The 14769-nt window shown below is 35.1% G+C and overlaps 1 long non-coding RNA gene across 4 annotated transcripts; it reads right to left on the bottom strand.

Moving 5' to 3' along the window:
• Positions 1-3878: 3878 nt before the first annotated feature.
• Positions 3879-6685, bottom strand: LOC122040208. 4 transcript variants are annotated; one of them, XR_006128549.1, is made up of 6 exons: positions 6562-6685; positions 6133-6202; positions 5944-6030; positions 5408-5498; positions 5040-5188; positions 3879-4077 (listed from the first exon to the last, which is right to left on the bottom strand). It is a non-coding gene; the product is annotated as an uncharacterized LOC122040208 (long non-coding RNA). The 4 variants fall into 4 exon arrangements; XR_006128547.1 differs by having other exon boundaries at positions 6567-6663; XR_006128546.1 differs by having other exon boundaries at positions 5040-5096; positions 6567-6663.
• Between the last annotated feature and the right edge of the window lie 8084 nt (positions 6686-14769).

Raw genomic sequence — 14769 nt, 5'->3', positions numbered from 1 at the left:
CACTGTGACGAGGTGCTTGTTCAGCACCCTGGTGGTACGGGCGCTCGGACTAGATGGTACGGGCGCTCGGACTAGATGGTACGAGCGCTTGGACTAGGTGGTTTGGGAACTCGGACTAGTTGATCCGGGTGCACGAACCAGTCAACCCAGTGCTGATTCGTCCGACACCTTCTCCGATCGATGGCTTCATCTCCTGTTGTTTGGGTGATCCTCCAGCTTTCTAAAGTTGAGTTCACTAGAACCCAACTCTGACATTCTCCTAGAGTAGTCTTCCGCTCCAGTTTCTCATCCCTTGGAAACGTCGCATGCATCCTTCTCGCTCCACCGGCGTACTCTTTCGCAGCTTTTCATCCCTCGGATGCACTGAACCCGTCACTTCTTGTGCCATCCTTCTTATATGCCACATCTTCTGCTTAACTTTTTACATTCCTAAGTCCTTGCATATTTAGACACAAGATATCAAATACGCAGAGTCTAATTTGATGTAGTTGATCATATCAAAACCACCATGGGGTACTTACAGCTTGATCGCTTGGGCTGCTTTAGATTTGTTCTCTTATGGTCATGGAATGCATCAACAATTGCCTTAGAGCTCCTTTGAACAGATCTAACAAAACCTTTTTCTTTATGAGATGAGTAAACCGTAACCTTTTATCTATTGGTCTTGGGAGCACAACATCAAACCTAAGTTTGATGTATGATTAAGTTTAAAGTTAGCCTATTGAGGATCTAACGAAGTTGTGTCAAGTATGTCGGTGTAGGAAATTTGACAAGTGGACAAATCCTGGTTGGGAACTAGACAAAAGTTAAGTCCTAGCGAGAATAGGCAATGCAACTCTTGGTTGGGAACTAGACGGTGAAAGTTCTAGTGAGGCTAGGTGGTACAAGTCCTGATTGGGAACCAGACACTAACTAAGTCCTAGTGGAAATAATCAACTGAAGTCTTTATTGGGAATCTGGTAGGAGCTAAGTCTTGATTGGAAACCAAGCAAAAAAGTCCTAGTTGGGAACTAGGTGAATCAAGTTGAAGTGGAGCTAGCTAGGAGTTGAGGGCTTGAAAAACAAGTTTAAGTGGAGTCAGCTAAAAACTAAAAGCTTAGTAATCAAGTCCAAGTGGAATATAGCTGAAACTTGACAACTCACACTAGATGGTTCAGCCCGAAGCTGAACATCTAGGCATATAAGTGCAAGTAACTTAAGATATTCTATCATACTTATTATGTGTAATAATTATAGGGAAGCAAAGTTTGACGGTTCCAGATGACTAGAAGGAATTCGAATGATTGGTTGGTAATAACTCTCGATGAATGAAGTTGGAGAGTCCATGCGACCATAGTTAGGTCGGGGCGACTGGAGCGTACAGATGACTGAAGCATACAAGTGACCAGTAGAAGATGTTATCTAGTGATCCAATCGAGGCGGGTCAAGATCAAATTTGACCATCCTCCTGGCGATCGGAGAACATGGACAACATTATGTATTAGATAGACATTGCAACCACGTCAATAGCTTACAAGTGACTGGAGAGGTTCCAGTCAACTCGAGCTTGCCACACTATCAACATAAGGAGTGCTATATAAAGGGCCTTGAGGTAGAACTTTCAAATCATCCCTATTAATTCTTTTCAACTATACTTGTGCTCTTAGTGCTCTTGTGCTTTTTGTGCTGCAACAACGACACGCTACAACTTTGTGCTTCAATTCTAATCGGCAACACTAAGCATATATTCTTTTATTAGTATTGTTGCTATATTATTTGTTTTTATGCTTAATTTCTCCATCTCTAGAGGCTTTCTAAAAAGGAGAAATTAAAAATAAGAATCATATGTTATAATTATTATATGTGTCGATTTCTACTTTGGTTGATAAACTATTATACAAGTCTTGTATGCTCAATATTTTAGTTAAGTCCCTTTCATGCTTACATTGTCTTGCTTCACTTGATAAACTTGTGCTAAGTTATTTTTATTTCCGTTATCCTACTTTGAGTATTCTTTTTAATTATTTTTAGCTAGTAAAATTCATCATATTATTCATCTCCTATAACGTCAATTTTGATCCTACATTATCTTCATTGCTACTAGTCAACTATTTGCATATCATCAATTAGCTATTGTGATTGATATGATCGATATCATAAGAAATGAAAAGTCCGCATCTTCGGGATTCTCATTAATCACTTTATGAAATAACCATTAGATGACTATTTGTAGTTCATCAGTTGATTATGCTTTATTGAGTCATCTTCCCAAGTTAACTTTTGAACATTCTGGGAAAACATCAGTCGATTCTAGTAGTTGACTGAATAACCTTCTATTTTGTCCCAAAATTTATCAATCAACTACCTGAGTCAAATGAATAACCTTTTGTTTATTTTTTGTTGGTTCTGTGGGGCTGACAAAAGAGGGTGAATTACCTAAAATTACAAAAATAACCCTCCTTGTTCTTCCGATTGGAATTAGATAAACACTTAAATAAGTTAAACGAAATAAAAGGAAGGTATGAGACTACTAGATTTGCTTGGTTTGTAATTAGAAGATTGCTACTCCAAGATGATATAAGGTCACTACTATCTTCTTCTACGAGTGAATGTGGAGAAATCTCTTACAAGTGTTGAAAGTACAACTATGAAAGACAAAGTAAGAAATTTGAATTACAGAAAGTGTTGTGTCTAAACTAAGTAAACCAAAGCTCTATTTATACTACTCTACTCAAGTTTATCCGTTGCTGACGTGGAGGACTCCAGGCGCCTGAATGGTGATCCGGGCGCTTCCAGCAAGGCAAACTCTATCTCCACGTAATGACTTCGCAACAGTTGGAAGATAGAATTTTTTTCATATCCGGGTGCCTGGATCGTTGCTGACATGGACCCGAAAAGTGATCCACTATGACTTGGCACCTGTTCAGTACCCTGGTGGTTCGGGCGCCTAGACTAGATGGTCAGGGCGCCTGGACCAGTCAACTAGTTGCTGACTATCTGGTGCCTTTTCCAGTCACTGGGTTCTTCTCCTGTCGCTTAGGTAATGTTCCGGCCTTCCAGATTTGAGCTCACTCGAACCTAACTCCGGCTTTCTCCTCAAGCAGTATTCCGCCCCGACTTCTCGTCCCTCGGAAGTATCGCACGCATCCTTCTAGCTCCACTGTTGTACTCTTCCTTAGCTTCTTATCCCTCAGATGCACTGAGCCCATTGACTCGATTCTCATGCCATCCTTCTCATTTGTTGTGTCTTCAGGTTGACTTTCTGCATTCCTAAGTCCTTGCACACTCAGACGCAAGATATCAAATACGTAGAGTCTAACTTGTTGGTGTTGAAAGTATTAGCTAATCGAACCTGTGTTTTGATATTAGCAAAAGTTCAAAATTAGGTTGTGTTGTGATCTAACAAGTTGAACTAAGTGTGAAGGAAAGTCCTAAGTGATCTTAGGCAAACACTATAACAAAAAAGCTAAAAAACAATGAATTTTATCAGGTGTCTTTGTCCTTCTAAAACTGTTGTAACTGATGGTGTTGTTAAATATTCCTCTAAACGATAATTATTTTTAAAATCGTTGTCTAACAACAACAGTTTTGTAATGTTTAAAGATTGTTGTCCTTTATCGTGATAGACATTGTGATAAACAACGGTTCTGCAATGTTTTTAAACTATTGTTGTTTTATACCTAAGACAACAACTTTGCAATGTTTATAAAATGTTGTCCTTTATCAAAGACAACAATTTCGTAATGGTTTTTAAAGCATTGATAACATTTAAACACCACAAATACATAATCAGACACTAATGATTTCACGAACACACAAATGTACACTAATAATTTCACAAAACATAAAGTGTCAAACTCTAGATAAAGTATAATAGAGAAACTCCAGATAAAATACAATATAGAAACTTAAGTCTACAACAGAGTTTGAAGTTCAACTCCAGTCTACAAACTCTAATCTACAAAGTTATTGAATAAAAGGCTATGATTGCAATTTAACTCCATAAATATAACAATATCTGCTTGTCCAACTCAAGTGTACAAACTCCAGTGAACTCTAGCTGCAACTCGAGTCCTGTGCAAGTGTTCTTCTCCAACTCTAGACCATTGAAAACCATAGTATTAGATGTATAAAACTTAATAGGATAGGAATATAAAAAGGAAAATTTATAAGCAAACAACATGATAAAGAGAAAACAAAAGATAGCTTAGTAAATAAATCTTATCCTGCTTATAGAAATTTGGAGTTGTGATATTATTTAAGAACTATCATCCATAGCCCATAGGATATTATTTGAGAACTATCATCCAATTCAAGTGGAGCTTTAAGCCAGTACACATGGCATTAGCATTGAAATTGATGATGTATATCAAAAAAGTTACTAAGTTAATACATGTCTAGGGGATCATATCCAGGGACTATTATTTTAACCAAGAGAGATTTTAACTACTTTACACATGGCTATATCATTACCATTTTTTTTACTTGTAAAAAGCAATGATGTAAAATTCACATTTCATTCGCCTATATTGAGAAAGAATCATCATGAGTGCATCTATTTTGAGCTCATATCTTTACGATGCTAACCTCTCTCACTCCTTAATGCAAGGTTCTGCATTTTTTGTGAAAAATAATGATTTTTTTTTTCAAAAGCTAAGATATCAATGGCAAAAGAAAGTGAGATTCATTGATGGCAAAAGTATCATGTTTTACAAGTAAAATATTTATATCCACAGGTGTTACTTCTCCCTTATAGCCTAGGTATTATATTATGTAATTGTCAGGCTTGTTTAATTAAGATTTAATGAATTGAGATGGTATCAACAAAAAAAAGACAAGTGCATTGGGTGCTACTTCCACTCATTATCTTGTTCAACAAAAAAATATATAATCTCAGGCTTCAAAATGAACCCAACTTTTAGAGTGGCCAGCACATACAAACATGAAAATTATCGAGAGCGGTCATAAATGGCCAGACAAAATTAATGACATTAATGAAGTGAAAGATGAACTAAGGGGAATAATCAAGTTTAAGAAGAAAGGAAGATAAGAGAAATAACCTTCAGCTGGCCAAGATGGTGAGCTATTGCTTTATTCTTATGTGCCCTTACCATCTACTAGACGGAATATAATTAACACTATTAGAATCTTAATTGTAGTCAAGACTACTGAAATGATTCAAAGTTACAAAGCACAATTAAAGGGGAGCCTGTAGAACAAAAAACCAGAATTAGAAAAGGAATTCTTGAAAAAGTGAAGCTATTTATCTAAATATGAAAGGGAAAAGCTACAAACAAATCTCTTATACAAAATGTAATATAAATAAAGATTCGCAAAATAAAAAGTACATATAGAAAAGTGGCCACTTGCACTTAAAAGTAGTTAGTAAAGTGGAAGATAAGAGATTAGTAAAAGAATTAGGACTCACCCTCAACTATTGAGATACTCTCGGCAACTTGAAAACCACTTCATTAGAAACTTCTCCTAATGATATTTTGTGACGAATCCGATTAGCATGCCTAAAATTAATCCAAAGATAATTTTAGTTCCAATTCTAAAGATAGATGAACTTGCCAATGTCATATCTTAATTTGATAGCTTGGAAACGAAATGCGACAACAAACATCATTCTTCTATTAATATTGTAGTTGCTACTGTCAAATTAATCATTTTAGAATATGAAGAGAATCTCGCAACAATTAATGATTAAAAATGTAGCTTGTAACTTAATGTTTATGAATACACTGGAAAAGTTTTTTGTTAAAATTTGTTATAATTAGAACATGAGGATCAAATTGCTCATAACTAATTTTAATAATGCAATTGATTGAAACAACAGGACTAAAAAAAATAGACAGAGATGTGAGATTTGAGAGATCAATCACGCGGTAAGAAGACAAAGAAATGAACAATTCATGAGAAGAATAACATACTAGAGGAGTGTAAAACCCCAATACCACTTACTGAAACAGCTAGCCTCTTCCTAACTAAAGGAACAAAGAACACATAGAAAGCAAACTTGAGAGCAAGAAAAATAGCTATCACTATCACCTGCACATAGTCCAACAAAAAAATGAAGGGATTAGATGAATCGCAACTAAACCATAAGGAAATAAATAATAAGAGGAAAAATAAAAGAAATTATATAGAGACCTGGAGAGGATGCTAATTAAGGAAGTTGTCATCCGTGCTTCCTCATCTTTCACTCCTAGTCAAGGCATAACTGCAAAGTTGAGATGTTGCAAGATTTAGACTTCACGACACTAAATCTAACTAGAACCCACTCAAAAGCCAAATATGTCTCTTTTTCCTCTAAATCTCTTCTCCACAGGAAAAATAAGGTGAAATAACGTGACCTAGGTTGTAGACAACAAGCCTCTAGTGCTACACTCTCAGCAATGATGCCATTGACAAAGAAAAAAAAGTGAAGATCACTCCAGATTTAGATTTGTAGAAACTAAACCCAACAAAAATGGATATTTGTGCAATTATAACTTTTCAAATCGCCACCATAATAAACAAATCAAAACATGTCACAGCGGGAGTCGAACGTGAGAGTAGTCGTAGTGAAGGGTCGAGCACCTCACCGTCAAGTTGCGGGAGTTGAATGCCTCATCGTCGGTTGCCGGAGAAGCGTCGAGGGTGATGAAGGTGAGTATTTGATGAAGGAGGTGAGTCTTTGACAAAGGAGAGTTTTTTCACCCTCGGGACTTATTAGGAAATTAATATTTTAATCAAAATATCTGTTGTCTTGAAACTAAAAAAAGTTGAAAAAGACAACGATTAGAAAAAACGTTATCGTAACCCTTATAACAATAGTTAAATACAACGGTTTTAAAATTCATTGTCGTAGCCCCTCCAAACAACACTAAAAGACAATAATTTTTCTAAAACTGTTGTCTTTATTAAAAAATAGCAAAAAGACAACGATTTTTGTTAAAATCGTTATCTTTTAACTATTGTTGATTGCAGATTTTCTTATAGTGAAAGTGAAAGTCCTAGTTAAGGCTAGGCAAAAGGTAGAAAGTCCTAATGTGATTAGACAATGAAGTCCTGATTTATGAGATTGGGCAAAGACTTGGCAGGTCGAGGATATCAGACAAAGGATATCAGACAAAATCCTAGGGTCGAGGATATTAGGAGAAATTCTGGGGGTCGCAGACACCAAGTGGAAAATCCTAGAGTTGAGAACACTAGGTGATAGTCCTAAGGTCTCGGATGCTATGCAAAAGTCTAGACGATCTGGAGGACTGTTTGTAAAAGATAAACTCTCCTAAGAGAAATAGGTGAGGATGTGTTCCCCGAAGTGGGAACAGTAGCGTCGGTCGGACCTAGAGTTTTAGTGAAACTCAAAGTCAGGATCGGACAGTCCGAAAACTACCGAAAACCACTTTACTTTTTTATGTTATTACTTGTCTTTCTAACTCTGTGGTGCAGGTGGTCGAAAGCAAGAGTTGACTGGAAACAAGGTTCTAGGTGCCCAGAGCTTGCCCAGGCGCCCAGAGTTCCTCTAGGCGCCCAAGTAAGCTTTGATGAGGGAGAGCCCCGGGCGGGTGTCTGGCCAGGTACCCTGACAGTCTAAGCACCCAGAGTTACTCCAGGCGCACGGACAAGTAAATTCTCATCATCATGCTGAGTTGGAGTACAACGACTAGCCAACTCATGTTAGCAATCTAGGCGCCTGGAGGGGGCCCGGGCACTTGGACATGGATAAACTTCCAGGATGAAGTTTTGATAAGAGCTCACCACATCAACACACTCCAAGTTCCCGGATGAGGTTATAAAAGGAGGGTTTAACCAACAACTTCAACACACATCAATTGAAACAACTTCCTCTCCCACTCGCTACTCTGAAAATGTCTCTACGACGCCCAAAGGTTGCTCCGACGATAACGACGTTTAAGATCTCTTTCTCCAAGTCGTCGGTGTTTTTTATTTTTCAAGTGACTTGTATTCAATCGAAATTGTATTTATATCCTTCGATTGATTAGTGATTATCCAACGAAAGCACTCTCACATGCAGGCCTTGGAGTAAGAGTCGTCATAGGTTCCGAACTAAGTAAAACTTGGTCGTGTTAGCGTTGTGTTTTCCTTTTGCCTTTACTTTCTATTTTTGCTGCCTATTATTTCTCTTGAATGTTCTTGAAAAACATAAAAAGTCACGAGTGCTATTCACCTCCTTTAGCGCTTTCGATTCTATATAGTTTGACTTGGTTGATCATATCAAACCCTGAGTACTTACAATCTTCCCATTTTTTATGTGGATCAACCCAAGTTAAGTTAGGATTAAACCAAAATAGTAAAATAATAGTAAAATACATAATTATGTAAAATGTATGCAAAATTAAATGAAATGCATTTAATAAATACGATGCAATGCAATAAATTAGAAAAAATTATTCCTCCTCACACTTAATCTTATTTCTTCCATTTTGATCACATTAAAAATAAGAATAGTCATCAAAAAAATTGGAGAAATTTTCTAAGGGTTACATAAATAGTAACTAATACTTAAAAAAATTATGGGAATTATTTTTTGAAAATTCTAAATTTTTATAATTTAAAAATTAGTTTTAAAATAAATAATTTTAAAATTATTTTTAATCTTTAAAAAATTCTGAATTTTTTTCACTATTAAACATACTTATCCAATATTGAGTTAAAGTTTGCACAAAAAAAATAAGACTAATATTAATGAAAATTAATTATTTTATATAGAAGAATGTATTTGCAAAGGAAAATACTTGAAAAATAGATTTTTTGCTCAAAAAATCTTACAACTGTTTAAAAGTATGTAAAATAGAAAGTATATATGTATAGAAATTAAATTTTCAAAGATTAACTTTTTAAGAATTTTTAATATTAAAAATTAATATTTTAATAAAAAATTCGTAGAAAATTAATTAATGGTTAAAATTTTTTGAGAAAATTAATTCTAACAGAGAATTTAATGTCTTGTGACTGTAAAAATTTTGAACAAAATATACTAAGAGTAAGTTTGCAAAACATATTTTTTTAAATAAGACAATTTCAATCTAGTAAATCAATTAAAAAAATAAATTATACATGAGTTTAGAATCTAAGATAGGTTCCTATCCTACATACTGGATTAATAAAATATTTTCTAGGAATAAATTTTTATAATACCTATGATATCTAAAATACCAATTAAGCCTACCATAATTTTTAAAATTTGAATTTTGAAAACTACTTGAATTTAGGCATGCATCATTCTTTTTTAATAATTCTATTTGTTCTTTTAATTTTTTATTTTTATTTTTGATTGTAACCAATTCTTCTAGTAGATATGATTTTGCTAAAATAATTTTTAATTCTAAATTTTCCATTTCTAGTTGTGCATTTTTTATTTCTATTTTACAAGAACTTCTAGAGAGTAATTTGACAAATTTATACAATTAATCAGGAGGTAGAGTGTGTACTTTACTTACCGTGTCAGTTTTGTTGTTCGACTCTCCCCTTTTATTGCTGCCTTCTTCTAAAGTAGCTCTCCCTTCGTCGATGTTCTCGATACTCATTTTGGATGAGTTTGCTTCATCGTTTACTTCTTGGTGACTTGCCATAATTGCAAGTCCGACGTAGGCTTCAATTTCTGACTTTGATAATGAAGATTCATCCCACGTCACTTTTAGGTTCTTATATTTTGTTTGGATTAGTCTTTTGTTCTTGTCATTCTCTTTCAGTTTTGGACAGTTATCCTTGATGTGTCATTCTTCGTGACAATTATAGCACCGCACCTTTTATTTGCTTTATAAAAGTTTCTTAGCCTACGACTTGTTAAACTTGTTAGACTTAAGGAATTTACTAAACTTTCTTACCATAAATGCAACTTCATCTTCATTGAGTGATGTGTCTGAATCTGGTTTGCCTTTCTAATTAGATTTTAATGCTAGGTTTTGAGTTGTCTTTTATTCTTTATTTTTTAAGCTTGCACATCTTGATTTGTGAAGTTCAAAAGTAAAAAATAAAATTTTTTAATGTACTTACCTCGAGATCCTTAAAGATATAAAAGGAGTCGACTATAGATATCCACTCGGATGTTCTCGGAAATATATTTAAAGCGTATCTTAATGAATCTCAGTTTGTTACCATTTCTTTGAGATTTGTAAGTCTGGTGATCAATTCCTTGATCCTCGAATGTAGATGTGTGACTGTTTCATCTTCTTCTATTTTGAGGTTACTAAATTGGTTCCAGAGCAGATCTCGGTTTGCAAGTTTGGTCTCCGAGGTCCCTTCGTGTAACTTCAGATATTTCTCCCAGAGCTCTTTGACTGACTCGTTGGCTCCAATCCAGTTAACTTCTTGTGGTGGTAGAATACTTAGTAGATGGAATTATGCTTTGCCACTTGCCACGAGGTCGACTTACTCCGTTTTTGTTTATAGGTATTCTTCTTTATCGGCTCCTTGCTAATCTTTAGGTGCTATAAAACCATATTTTATTATTGATAATAAAACAAAATCAATTTTAAAAAATATCTCAATTTTCTTTTTCCATGTCGCGAACTTCCCCTCGAACTTAGGCGGGTAGATATTTGGTCCGACCATTTCTTGTGTGTTTCGGTCGATAGTTAATCCTTCTAAAGCGTCCTCGCTCTGATATTACTTGTTAGTCCCGTGTGCCCGACAAGAGGGGAATGAATTTCTTGAAATTACAAAAATGTCTTTCCTGTTCTTTCAACTAAAATTAGACAAACACTTAAATAAATTAAAACAAAATAAAAGGAAGGTACGAGATAATCGAATTTACTTGGTTTGTAATCAGAAGATTGCTACTCCAAGACAATGAAACTCACTACTATCTCCTTCTATGAGCAAATCCTTGGAGGTGGAGAAGTCTCGTACAAGCATTGGAAGTACAACTATGAAAGACAGAGTAAGAAATTTGAAGTATAGAAAGTGTTGTGTCTAAACTAAGTGAACCATATCTCTATTTATAGTATTCTAGTCAAGTGTATTCGTTGCTGATGTGGCGAACTTCGAGCCCCTGGTTGGCGATTCAAGCGCCTCTAGTGAGACAAACTCTATCTCGATGCAATGGCTAGAAGATAGAATTTTTTCATGTCGGGACGCTTGAACCATTGCTGATGTGGATCTGAAAAGTGATCTACTATGACAAGGCAGTTGTTTGGCACCTTGGTGGTCCGGATGCCGGGACTAGATGGTCTGGGCACTTGGACTAGTCAGCCAACTGCTAATTGTCTGGTGCCTTCTCTAGTCGTTTGCTTCTTCTCTTGTTGCTTGGGTGATGCTCCGGCCTTCCAAAGTTGAGATCACCCGAACTCAACTTCGACCTTCTCCTCGAGTAGTCTTCCGTTGGCTTCTCATCCCTCGAAAGTGTCGTGCACGCCCTTCTTGCTCCACCGGTGTACTCTTCTGTAGTTTCTCGTCTTTTGGATATATCGAATCCGTTGACTCAATTCTCATGTCATTCTTCTTATATGTTGTGTCTTTCGCTCGACTTCTTGTGTTACTAAGTCCTTGCATACTCAGACACAAGAAATCAAATATGCATTGCCTAATTTGACTTGGTTGATCACATCAAAATCCTCGGTACTTATATTTTTGGCTGAACACATTGTTTATGTTGGAAAACACCATCACTCAACTACCAAGTCAACTGAATAACCTTCTATTTCATTTTTATAATAAAATACTATTTATATTAAACATACTATTCATCTTGAAAGTACTTTTCATCTAGTTAACTGATAGATTGATATTATTTTCAATGTTAAAAATACTATTTATGGTGCTAAAAATACTATTCATACTAAATTCTCTCATGCCAAGAGATCCCAAATCTCTGAGATGTCCTCATATGTCTAGTACAGATCGACCTTAACTTATTACAACTTCCATTGCATAGAATTATTTTCTCTAGGGCTTTCAGCCTTATCATAACCCTTCGTGGACTTTACTTACCTAGAATTTAGCATTTCCTGCTTGCTAGAACTTCCACTATGCCAAGGCCTTTCTCAGACTTCACTTGTCTAACATTTAACCTTTTTGCTTGCTAAAACTTTCATCATGTGTTGTCATCCAATCCTCCATGACCTATTAAGACTTCCACCTTATGTGTGACATCTAATCCTTCATGACCTTCATTATTGTCAAGTGTCTAATCAATTATGACTTTGTTGGTTGCCCCTAGGGCGTAGCACAGTTAGTTGTCATGTGGCAGCGCTGTTGAAATGGGCAAGGATCAATTTCCAGAGGTTTCACCACCTTGGAGTATGCCCTCCCACACAGGGGCCAACTATGTACCTAATTTACTCCCTCCCAATGGCATGAGACAATCGTGTTTTTTTTTTTTTTTTTTTTGAGGCTAGGATAACGGATTTTACCTTTGCAGAAATTGTGACCTTGTTGGACTTGTTTGTTTTATTTATTTTTTGCTATGTAATAACCTTTTGTAGAGGAGCACATGATTAAAGAATAATTAATTGAATCTAATTGATATTCTACAATTGTCTTAACAAGAAATAATTTGAAAGAATGATGATGTATGAATATGAGAATCCATATGTGGCATGGCTCGATTAAAGGTCTTGGTCAATAGTCAAGTAGAGGTGGAGGTCAAAGTGGGTATGTAATAAATTATGCAGAAGGATGTGACTGATATAGATAGGATCTATCTCTTTCATATGATGAAATTGATATCTGTGGAACCCTTAATTAAGTAGGACTACTAAAATATATAGTCATGCTCAAATAAGTCAATATGAGATATTGAGCTCATTTAGTTAAGTGAATCTACTTGGAGATTAAGAAATACAAAGATCAATAAGAGAATAATACGGTTTATGTTTCATCGATCAATCTAGATATCGAGGATAGAAGGACCAAGTTATATAATATAATAGACACAGAAAGGTTAGGTCAGATCTCAACATTCTTATCACTTGGACGACAATGATGCATTGCTAGATGTCACTCACTATTTATTATCTAAAATATTATTTTAGATACATTGTCAACGTTAGGAGAACCTATTAGGTCACATACTAAGAACATGTTAGTTTGGAGATGAGTATATTTTAGTTTAACTAAAATATGATGAACCCTAAGATTATATGGTTAAGTCTAATTCGAATTTGACTCATTGAGTTAGACTCAAATAAATTCGGATTAGACTCATTGGATTAATGGGTTAAACTCATTGGATTATTAGGTTAATGACTTATTGGATAATGATTAATTCAATATACTAAATCTAACCCATTAAGAAGATTAATGGAGATTAATTCATCATTAATGGAAGAAGACCAAAAGGAAAAAAACCTTTGGTATTCATTGGATGAATACAAAAAGCCCTTTTGAGTGAAATTTTTGTAAGACTCTTTATCTTCTTCTTCCTCTTCTTCTTCTCTTTGCCGAATACCACTTGTGGTTGTTGCTAGCACAACATAGTTGGTGCTTCTCCGAATACTGAGCTCGTGTGACGAACAAAGGGCATGTTCGTGTGGATACTGTAGAGGCATGGAAGTTCTAATCACGCTGAGATCTACAAAGTTAAGTTGTTGTAGGGATTATTTTGTTCATGTAACAATGATAACTATTCCATTTGATAGAGTAGTAAAAACGTGTATACTATATTTGTATGGATCTATGGAGGGATCGTTTTTCCACTGTGTATGTTATTATTTTGTGCAAAAGATCCCTACAGTGGTATTAGAGCCACTTGTGAATACTTATACATCATTTTAGTTCTATTTTATATGTGATATAGATGAAGAATATGTGTTTATTATGATTTTCACGATTGTATGGATGTTGAGCAGTAATTTATGTTGCTACTAGACGTTTGTTTTGCTCCAAACGTGGATAACAATTGTTGTTTTTGCTCCAATTAGCAAAGTTTTCTAATTGATACGTGGACAATAATTTTGAATAGCAACTCGCTGGTTGCTCCAAACGTGGAAAGCAACTCATGTTTAGAATGGCAAGGATTGAGGCTCTGAGGGTCTCAGGTTCATCTTGATGGACAAAGGGCAGCAACTCATTCTAAGGTTGTGTCTCATAAATCGTTGTTTAGAATCATAATAAATTTTATTTCATAGATCTATTACGAATGATTTATGCCATGGTGCATGATTATAACCCCTTACCCCAATGTGATTAGATGATTGCGTGTGTGTATGTTGTAATTCATAAAACGATCTACGAGTCGTGCTTTTAACCTTTATACTTCCAATTGTAAAAAATAGACTACTCTCGAATGTAACTCGGAGTTTCTTTTAATTGTAATGTACAATTAAGAATAATACTAGTTTACTGACTACGATGGAAAAAGGAGAAGACCAACAACATACAACAACCAAGAAAATACTTGGAAAAGATGCAATTCCCTAGGTTAACCTTTCGATCTTCTCATTGACTTAAGAAGATCGTAGTATGTAACATACCATAATCATGTCACGTTACTTATTATGTATATATGTTGATGTATGTCATGTTTGTATTTGATGACATATTCTTCCTCTATATCACATATAAAACAGAACTAAAATGATATATACATATTCGCAAGCAGCTTTGATACCGCTATAGGGATCTTTTGTGAAAAATCAATAACATACGTAACGGAAAAATGATCCCTTCAAAGATCCAAGCGAATATTGTATACATATTATTCTACTCTATCAAGATAAAATAGTTACTTTTATTACGTGAATGGTATAATCTCGGCAGCAACTTTGATTCATCGGATCTTAGCACGATCAGAGCGGTCATGACTATTCAGTATCAACACAAACACGTCATTCATTTATC

The sequence above is a fragment of the Zingiber officinale genome, chromosome 2A, assembly GCF_018446385.1.
Source record: "Zingiber officinale cultivar Zhangliang chromosome 2A, Zo_v1.1, whole genome shotgun sequence".
In the NCBI taxonomy this organism is placed as follows: domain Eukaryota; kingdom Viridiplantae; phylum Streptophyta; class Magnoliopsida; order Zingiberales; family Zingiberaceae; genus Zingiber; species Zingiber officinale.
The sequence above is the reverse complement of the archived record's forward strand: the minus strand, read 5'-3'. Positions and strand labels throughout refer to the sequence as shown.